Below are 10,438 nucleotides of genomic sequence, written 5' to 3'. Positions count from 1 at the left end.
TGGAGAATCGCTTGAACCTGGGAGGCAGAGGTTACAGTGAACTGGGATTGCGCCATTGCCCTCCAGCCTGAGCGACAGAATGAGAGCCTGTCTCAAAAAAAAAGAAAAAAAGAAAAAGAATTTGAGATACATTTTAACTTTTCTAGGAGTACATTAAAGAAAATAAAAAGAAAACAGGTGAAATTAATTTTAATATATTTTATTTAACCCAATATATCCAAAATATTATCATCTCGCCATGTGATCCGTACCAAAAAAAGAGAAATTTTACAATCGTTTTTTCATATTCAGTCTTTGAAATTCAAGTGTACTTTACACTTACAGCGCATTTTAATTCAGACTAGCTACATTTCAAGTGCTCAGCAGTTAGTTAACTAACATGTAGTTAGTGGCTACGGTATTGGGCAGCAGAGTTATGAGCCAAGAAGACTTAGTTTGGGATGGGCGGTGGGTGCTTTTGGGCACCTTTGTAATTAGGTGTCTTTGGGTCGGGGGCTGGTCAGCAAACCTCAGCTCTAACACATCATGGCTGCTCGCCCTGTCCTCACCTTTGCACTTGTTGGTATGGATGACATAATGTTGAAAATACCGTCCCTCCCTATTATGCCAACTATCATGCCCTTCTTTGTGCCCTACAATCTCCCTCTCTCAACTCCTTTGACCTTTGTCGGCCCCATTTCTCTGACCCTGCCTTGGGACTGCTGGATCCATTAAATCCGTGCCCTTTGACTTCAGCTGCTACTTGGCATCCTCTATGTGTGTCAGCTGCCTCTCACCCCAGTATCCTCACTGAATTGCAGACCTCATCTACATTTCTCAAGCTCCCAAGTTCATTCACACAGCCCTCAGTCTCAGCTCTCGGCCTCTTCCTACCTGAGAAGATGGAGATCATGTGGCTTAAACTTCCTCGTTCCCACCTTGCTGTTTTTCTCCATCTCTGCTGTCCTCTGCCTCGCCAAAGCCAAACCTTGAAAGCCTTCCCGTCCCACCTCCAGAAACTCTACCAAACTGGCCATTTGGGTAAAAGCCTTGGACTCTTAAGCCAGAGCTTTTGGCTTCAAATCTTAGATTCTCCTACTGCTAACCTGGATAAACTATTTCACCTCTGTCTTAGTCCATTTGGGCCGCTATTACAAACTACCATAGACTGGGTGGCTCATAAATTTTAATACATTTTACTTCCCACAGTTCTGGAGCCTGGAAGTGCTGGGTCAAAGTGCTGGCAGATTCCACATCTGGGGGAGAACCCTCTCACTGGTTCATAGACTGTCGTCTTCTTCGGGTTCCTCACTTGGTGGAAGAGGCCAGGGAGCACTCTGGGGACTTTTTTTATAAGGACATTAGCCCCATTCGTCTGCTTTATCTGCCCAAAGCAATACCATCACATTGGGGGTTAGGATTTCAACATAAGATTTTAGAGGGGGCTCAGTCTATAGGCACCTTCTCTTTGCCTAGTCTTCTCGTTGTAAAGTATGACATAAAATAATAAAAGCACCTAGCTCCTAAGGAGTGGTAATGAGTAAATTCAACATGTGTTGCATCTTTTATTTAGTACAGTGCCTGGAGTAAATGTCGATTCCTATGCCACCTCCTGTTTCTTGCATCTAGAAGTCCATTCTTCTCCCTCGGCTTCTTCCCTTAGGCCTGCAAACATGCTCAGAGCTCACCTTGTCCCTCCCTGGAGCTACTGTTCCTTTCTCTCCTGAATTGCACTGGAAAACAGCCAAAGGGTAGCCCATCTGCTGCTTCAACCATCTTGTCAACCCTTGACGCCTGCCTCTTGCTCTGTTGAAACTAAGCCCGAGCCTCACACGGTCTTCAAGTTCCATAGCATCTGACACCATAGAATAGTCTTCTCAAAACTGACCCCCTCTGGGTTTCTGAGCTGCACCCCACCCTGGCTCTTCCTTCTTATCTGTTCCCCATGCATGACTGTCTTCAGGGGTGCTCCTCAGACTCCTCTGCTGGCTCTTGCTTCTCACCACCCGCCATCCCCAACCATGTGGTGATCACACAGAAATGGATGGTTCTTGAATCTACATCTCTAAGCTTCAGGTTTCTCCCTTGTCCCAGGCCTACCTTTCCAACTATCTGTTGGACCACTGTCCCTGAATGAACCCCTTTTTATGGGTGAACCCCTCCTTGAGCACACTCAATGTGCCACAAGGCTGAAAGCTCCGTCATCCTACTCTGAAATGTCTTGTCTCTCCTGGTTTTTTTTTAAAACTTCATTGTTGTCCCTGTCACTCTCTAGTTACCCAGGCTGGAAACCCTGGAGTTATCGACACCTCCCTCTCCTTCCTTTTTTTTTGAGACGGAGTCTTGCTCTGTCACCCAGGCTGGAGTGCAGTGGCACGATCTCAGCTCACTGCAAGCTCCGCCTCCCAGGTTCACGCCATTCTTCTGCCTCAGCCTCCTGAGTAGCTGGGACTACAGGTGCCCGCCACCTCGCCCGGCTAATTTTTCGTATTTTTAGTAGAGATGGGGTTTCATTGTGTTAGCCAGGATGGTCTCAGTCTCCTGACCTCGTGATCTGCCTGCCTCAGCCTCCCAAAATGCTGGGATTACAGGCGTGAGCCACTGGGCCCAGCCCCCTCTCCTTCCTATCCAATGCCTGGTCTAAGGTAAGTGCTCAGGAGGTTGCAATGAGCCGAGATCACACCACTGGACTCCAGCCTGGGCAACAGAGTGAGACCTCTTTTCAAAAGATAAATAAACAGGCCGGGCGTGATGGCTGACACCTGTAATCCCAGCACTTTGGGAGGCCAAGACAGGCAGATCACTTGAAGTCAGGAGTTCGAAACCAGCCTGACCAACATGGAGAAACCCCATCTCTAATAAAAATACAAAATTAGCCAGGCACGGTGGTATATGCCTGTAATCCCAGCTACTTGGTAGGCTGAGGCAGGAGAATCACTTGAACCCGGGAGGCGGAGGTTGCGGTGAGCTGAGATCATGCCATCGCTCTCTAGCCTGGGCAACAAGAACAAAACTCTGTCTGAAAAAAATAAAATAAAATAAATTAATTAAATAAATAAAGTAAGTGCTCAGTAACCGAAGGTTGGAGGATCAGTGAATCCTATCAGGTGCCAAGTGCTTTCTTCCTTGCTTTCCCTCTGGTTAGTCACCTTTCAATCCCTACTGCAGGCACTGTGATAAGCATTTTACATGCCTCATCCCAATTCATCTGTGTAATCCTATGGGGGGAAACTTTTTTTTTCTTGTGTTACCTATTTGGACACTGGGCTGGCTGGCGATAGAGGTGGTGGGCACAGTTAGGGAACCTAAACACACACTAGTAAGTGGCAGAGCTGGGATTCAGACCCAGATCCACACACTCCAAAGCCCACACTCTTAATCTTTGTGCTTTCCTGCCTCTGTCTGGTCTAGTCTCAGGCTATGCTTTTTTCATAATTTAATAAGCAGTGGGTGCTGAATACCACTCATGTATGTGAGACATTCTTCTGTGCCTGTGTTGTTGGTGTGTTGGTGTTCTATTTACCCTGCTGTTAGCCAGGTTCGTCACTGGTTAATTTCAGTCTGTGTCTGGACCTTTGGTGTTTGCACCTGAAAATCTTGACTGAGCCCAGGTCCCTGCTGTGAAATGCAAGAGCCCAGTAGTAGGAACGTGCACACATTTCCACATAGTGCATATATTTCTCTTTCTCCCAGTCTCCCCATCAGGGAAATGAGAGAGTTGAACTCAGTAATTGCAGGAGCCTGTCCAGCTCTTGTGCTCCTTGAGTCTGTTTCATGTTCTGCTTACCTGGAGCCTACTGTGTTCCCAGCACATGATAGATGCTTTTGCTTTTGGGCAATACTGAGAGAGCACAAAAGGCATTGCCCCAGCTGTCACGGAGCCGAAAGTCAGTCAGGAAGACAAAGCCAACACTCATGAAACTGCCAACCATATAAGACATTATGTAATTATGCCTGCAATTGCAGATTATATACATTTGTAATGGTTCAGTACAGGAGAAGAAAAGCTTCTGTTCTCTTATAAGAAAATAAATAAATAAAAGGGGCATTTAGGGAAAGGTATTAAGTCTGGCCAGACTGCTTACCAGACTTGCTATTTCCCTCTTGAAATCAGTTGTTCATTCTGTAAATATTTATTGAATGTCTACTAATAGGCCGGTATCTGGGGACATACGCCCCTCATTGCAGTCAGATTTGTATCCAAAACCCAGCTTTCATCTTGTTCCTCCCTGCTTAAGAACCTTTGATGGTTTCCTATTCTAGAAAATAAAATGAGCTGACTTCCAGCCCCTGTCTTCCCCCATCCACTGCCCTGACCCTGCACTCTAGACCAGGATTGCTGGTCATTCTTCAAGCCCACCATACATGTTTTCATCTCTCGCTAGAGAACTGCTTCTCCCATCTGCCTGCTGAACTTTCACTCATCCTTCAACGGCAGCTCAAAAATACCACATCTGTGTTGCTTTTCTGATCCTCTGAGATGCTCCAGCCACACCTCTCTAACACTACATGGGTCCTTGTTTAGGTATCTGCCTCCCATTTTGGACTGTGAGTTCCTTAAAGAAAAGAACCCTGTCTTATTCGTCCATGAGTCCACAGAACCTAGCCCCGTGCCTGAACAAGAATTTCTGATAAATGGATGATTGCACACAATCTGCTGAGGCTGGTCTTTGAAAAGAAGAGGGTCCCTTTTCTTCTTTCCTCAAGTTACTGGGCTATTGAACTTCACGCCTCGTGGCCAGTGAAGGGGACTCGATGGTTGAGAAAGCATTGTGGTCTCTTTCTCTGAGCAGTAGTGGAGGGACTGGAGCCACCGGAGCCTCACTTTCGCCCTGGAGGGGGACTCTCAGCAGCAGCAGCAGCTGAACCCACACACGCCAGAGGACTGTGGTGAAGGAGGCATTTGTGTTGGGCTTGGCAGGTGGGAGGCCTTTGTGCCCCAGAGCACAAGTGGGTAAGTATGTCGGACAGGCTGCAGGCTGCACACACATGCCGAGGGGCTGGGCCCAAAAATGCCTTCTGACCTGGGAAGAAAAGGAGGCATTGTGTGCACTGGCAGCACTCCAAGAGAAATATTCCAGTTGTTCTTCTATTTTGAACAGCTCACTCTTTTAAAAAAGAAAAGTCCAGAGGTGAACATCTCTCTCCCACTCCAAAACATCCTGCCTACCAATTTCAAATCAGTTGCTACCCTCAAAATATGAATTAATCCATTATTTCAATAATTCATTAATTCAACTGCTACATCTTTATGAGGCAGCACTGTGGTCAGCATTGTACTAAGCACTGGGAAACAGAAGCAAAGAAGACACAGTCCTCATCACTTTAGGCTCTATTCCTGATTGCTTGCTGGGTGTCTAAATCCTTTTGGAACCTGGTCCTGCCCCTTTTCTTGGGCCTGATTTTTCTCTGCTCCTTGGCAATCCTTCCTGGAGGCTTCTGTCTGCCGCTGCCCATTCTCTACCTCTGCACCCCCTGGTCCTGTACTGTGCCATGTTGTGGGGTCATCAGGTACCAGCTCACCACCTTTCCTAGACTCAGGTGGACATGGACAGAACCAGGCTTCAGTTTAGGCTGTGAAGAGCTTGGGCAGTTATCCAGGTATATCGCTCATGCCTGTAATCTCAACACTTTAGGAGGCTGTGGTGGGAGAATCACTTGAGCCAGGAGTTTGAGACCAGCCTGGGGAACATAATGAGAGCCTATGTTTATAAAAGATTTTTAAAAAATTAGCCAGGCGTCATGGCATGCACCTGTGGCCCCAGCTACTCTGGAGGCTGAGGCAGGAGGATCACTTGAACTTAGGAGGTGGAGGCTAGATTGAGCTGTGATTTTAACCACGGTAATCCAGCACTCTGGCCTGGGCAACAGAGCAAGCCCCTGTCTTTAAAAAAAAAAAAAAAAAAAAAATCTTGGGCAGGAATACCTAAATTCATCCCTAGCTCTGCCTTTTACTATCTTTGTGACTATGACCAAGTTACTAAACCTCTCTAAGCTTAGGCTTCCTAATCTGTTAAACAGAAGAAATAATACATAGAGACATAGAGTCTTTGAGAAGAGTAAATAATAATAGTGTAATATTTGGCACAGTGCCTAATATACCACACAGCAACCCTCTATAAATAATAACAAAACAACTGACCATTATTAAGCACTTACTAGTTTCTTCCTTCCCTCAAAAACAACAGCAACCACAGCTTGTATTTCAGTGTCTTCTACATGCCAAGTACTGTATAAAGTATAGGCATGTAGCCATCAGAACGGCCTTATAAAGTGGAGAGTGTTACTTTGTACCCTTTTATAGCTGAGGAAGCTGGCTTCAAGGGCTAGAGTGACTTACCCAAGATCACACAGTTTCAAGTGCTGGTGCTAGGAATCATGATTAGGGCTGTTGAGCTCCTTCCCATTCCTCCCCAACCAGACAAATACCCTGACCACACACTTTGCTACTTGGTGCTGGGACCAGCAGATCAGCATCTCTTGAGAGCTTGTTGGAAATGCCAACTATCAGGCCCCATTCCAGACCCACCGAATCAGCATCTGCATGTTAACAAGATCTTCAGGTTATAGGTGTACTACAGTTTAAGAAACACTGAACTACAGTTTACCAAAGATTTTAAAAAGTAGGCTAGAACAGTACTTCTCAAACTACCGTGTGCATAAAAATTACCTGGGGGGCTGGCTGATTAGAACAGGGATTCCTGTGTTGACTTCAGCAGCAAATATACCAAAATTGGAATGATACAGAGGCGATCAGCATGGCCTCTGCACAAGGAATGACACGAAAATTCATGAAGCATTTCATATTTAAAAAACAAAAAGGCCCACAGATTCCTACCGCAGCGATTCTGATTTTGTATCCATTGCTTATTATTGACAAGGAGGACCATCGTGCTCCCGAGTTAACAAGGAAAGAGCTGTGGATGTCTGCATCAGCCATTCCACCCTCCCCTTGCCCTGCCTAGAGAACAACAGAGAAACGAAATTAATTTGTAACCTAAAACCCTTGTGTCTGCCCTGAAAATATGTCTTTCTAATGGAAAATTTGACAGAGTGTTCCATCTGCAAAGAGCATTTTATATGAAATAGATATCTGTGTAACTCAACTGCTGCTATCTGGTTAAATAGCAATTAAACAACTCAAGACTCCTTGGAACTTTCAAAGATTATTTGAAAAGTAATTGTGTTTTATTGATTAAATCATTTGCAGTGGATTAGAAAGTCACTGAATTTTTTAAGCTATTCCTTCACAAGTAAATTGGTCTTATTTAGAGACCTAGCATGTTCCCCCCAACCATGTTTATATTTTAATAATTACCTGATGTCTAATAGCATGGCTGGTGGTGGAATTTAATGCTAGATTTGTTCCTTTGCTAAATCCTTCTATCTGGTTCCTTCTCTTTCTATTTAGACTTCCAAAAGCTACTTGCTTCATAGATGGCTACAGAAATAGGACCCAAAGGCAAGGAACACTGTCGTTAAGAGCTGGGTCTCTGGAGTCAGACAAACCTCAATTTGAATTCCAACCCTGCCACTTACTAGATTTGTGCCCCTGAACCTGTGATCTGTGAAAAGGATATAATAGCACCTACCTAGTATGGTCACCGTGAAATTAAATAAGTTAGCATTTGTACGATATGGAACAGTATCTAGCTGGTAATAATAATTATTATTATAACAGTATAAGTATTTACTAGTATTATTATTATTATTATTATTATTTCTTGAGATGGAGTCTCACTCTGTCACCTAGGCTAGAGTGCAATGGTGCAATCTCGGCTCGGTGCAACCTCAGCTCACTGTAACCTCCGTCTCCCGGGTTCAAGCTATTTTTCTGCCTCAACCCCCCAAGTAACTGGGACTACATGTGTGCATCACTACGCCTGGCTAATTTTTGTATTTTTAGTAGAGACAGGGTTTCACCATGTTGTCCAGGCTGGTCTCAAACTCCTGACCTCAGGTCATCTGCCTGCCTTGGCCTCCCAAAGTGCTGGGATTACAGGCATGAGCCACTGAGCCTGGCCTGGTACTAGTATTATTAAACCCCAGTTTTCTAATCTATAAATTGAGTGTACAGGGAATAAAACCATCAACATACGAGTATTAAAAACCTCTTTGCAGCCAGACGTGGTGGCTCATGCCTATAATCCTAACACTTTGGAGAGGCCAAGGCAGGCAGATCACTTGAGCCTAGGAGTTCAAGACCAGCCTGGACAACATGCCAAAACACCGTTTCAAAAATTAGCTGGGCGTGGTGGTGTGCAGCTGTAGTCCCAGCTACTCGGGAAACCGAGGCAGAAGGCTCACCTGAGCCCGGGAGATTGAGGCTGCAGTGACCTGTGATCATGCCACTGCACTCCAGACTTGGTGGTCAGAGCGAGACCCTGTCTCAAAAAAAAAAAAAAAAAAAAAAACACGAAAAACAAAAACAAAAACAAAAACAAAAGTCTGTGCTTTTGGAGACTTCTAAGTAATTTCCTCATAAGGACACTTCTGGCAGAGCCTGCTTGGCTGTTCTCCCTCCATTATTATGCAGATTGAGGTCATTCAGTGATGAAAAAGCTGTGGACAAATGGAGCCAATATTGGAATTCCCAATGAAGAGGCCAGAGAGAGGCTGGCTGAGGAAGGATGAGTAGATGCCAGAGGCGAGGGAGGTGCGGGAGTGAAGAACCAGGTGGGAGGATTCGCATACGGATGTTGGGGAACGGCACACACTGCTGCTGGGGCAGTTGCTCTGCTGGAAATAGACACCTAGAACAGCAGAGATGGGAAAGAAAAAATTTAAGACTTTTGCTTTGTGCTAAGAATGCACTTCCCTTTTGGTATTTTCTCTAGAGACTGCAGTGAAGGTTTGGATTGCTTCCAATTAACTTTTTTCTACTTAACTGCTGATTCTTTGAACACTGCCCTGAACTCAGGCTGGGCCATGAGGCAGCATCTTTTTCTGGTTTACAGGGGAGACATGCCCATGCTGTCCCAGGCGCTGAGTAAGGATGGGTCAAGGACTTACCCAGGACAGAGTCAGTACTTAATTGATGTTGGCAACTATTTTTATTGTTATGCGTTATACTTTCCTTGTAGCCAGAGGCAGCAAGCAAAGATCACCAACAGAAGTATGAGCAGTTCTCTGGCACACTTTACCACAATAAAAACTCCATTATTCCACATTTAAACTAGGGACACCGGCCACATTGTTTTTAAAGAAACCATCAATTTCATGTCCTCCAATATCACACTGAGGACCAGTACATGAAATTTGTAAAGGAAAGCACTGGGTTAGGAGTCTCAAAAGCAGACTCTGACCTTGGCCCTGCTGTATGGGGTGGTATGGATGCAAATGTTGTCTAAGACCCTGTTTTATATTTCTCTCCTCCCAACAGTAGATAATCAGTGGACTGGTTCCCAACAGTAGATAACAGTGGATTACCACCTGCAGGGCCCTGGACTGGTGCCATAAAGGATACCCAGGAGCACAAAAGGGAAACCTTGACTTGAAAGAGCCCATAATCTGGCTGAAAGAGCCCATGTGAGCAAGGCCAGGTGCAGTGGCTCACTCCTGTAATCCCAGCACTATGGGAGGCCAAGACAGGTGGGTTGCCTGAGTTCAGGACACCAGCCAGGATTGTCTGAGACCAGCCTGGGCAACATGGCGAAACCCTGTCTCTACTAAAAATACAAAACATTAGCTGGGTGTGGTGGCGAGCGCCTATAGTCCCTGTAGCTACTTGGGAGGCTGAGGCAGGAGAATAGCTTGAACCTGGGAGGTGAAGGTTGCAGTGAGCCAAGATGGTGTCACTGCACTGCAGCCTGGGTGACAGAGCAAAACTCCATCTCAAAAAAAAATAAGAAAAGATATGAGCAGAGTCACCAATAAAAGTCTGCCTATGCTATGCTCCAAATGCCCAACCATTCTGTGACACCTTTGAGCTGCTCCATGGGGTGATATAAACCTGGGATGTCAATTTTGGCAACACCTTTTCTTAGTAACTTTGCCCACATTAAAGCAAAACAAAATCCAGGCCACAACAATATATAACCTTCCTTTGTATTACCAGATGGTACACTGAAGGAATCCCATCTCTTGCAAGGGAAAGTTGAAGTTGACAGAAGTTCCTGGTGCTCCTCTTCTCTCCTCGAGTCTTTCTGGTTCATCTCTGATGATACCTGCCCTTCCTCTGGCTGGCATGCTGCCGAGGCTGGGTGGCCACCATCTTTGTTGGACCCACATCACACATGTCCGCTTCTTGTCAGACTGAACTTGCCAGAGGGCTAGGTGGGGCATTGCGAAATAATAACAGCTTTCCTGCCCGAAAAATCTGGAAACATCGCTTTCTCCACCCAGGTGTCTGGGGATCACTTAGCCTCAGTTTGGTTTAAACTGATTTTCCTGAATGTGCAGGCTGTGCATATTTGAGCCAACAAAAACCTTCCTCCCAACCCAGAAGGCATTTGCCACA

The 10,438-nt window shown here is 45.5% G+C and overlaps 1 protein-coding gene across 1 annotated transcript in view; it reads left to right on the top strand.

Moving 5' to 3' along the window:
- KANK4 (KN motif and ankyrin repeat domains 4) overlaps nt 1–10,438 on the top strand; it is a 116,066-nt gene that overhangs the window by 28,210 nt on the left and 77,418 nt on the right. The window lies entirely within an intron of this gene.

The sequence above is a fragment of the Mandrillus leucophaeus genome, unplaced genomic scaffold (genome assembly GCF_000951045.1).
Source record: "Mandrillus leucophaeus isolate KB7577 unplaced genomic scaffold, Mleu.le_1.0 Scaffold341, whole genome shotgun sequence".
Taxonomy (NCBI): domain Eukaryota; kingdom Metazoa; phylum Chordata; class Mammalia; order Primates; family Cercopithecidae; genus Mandrillus; species Mandrillus leucophaeus.
Note: the sequence above shows the minus strand (reverse complement) of the source record. Positions and strands in the feature narration are given on the sequence as shown.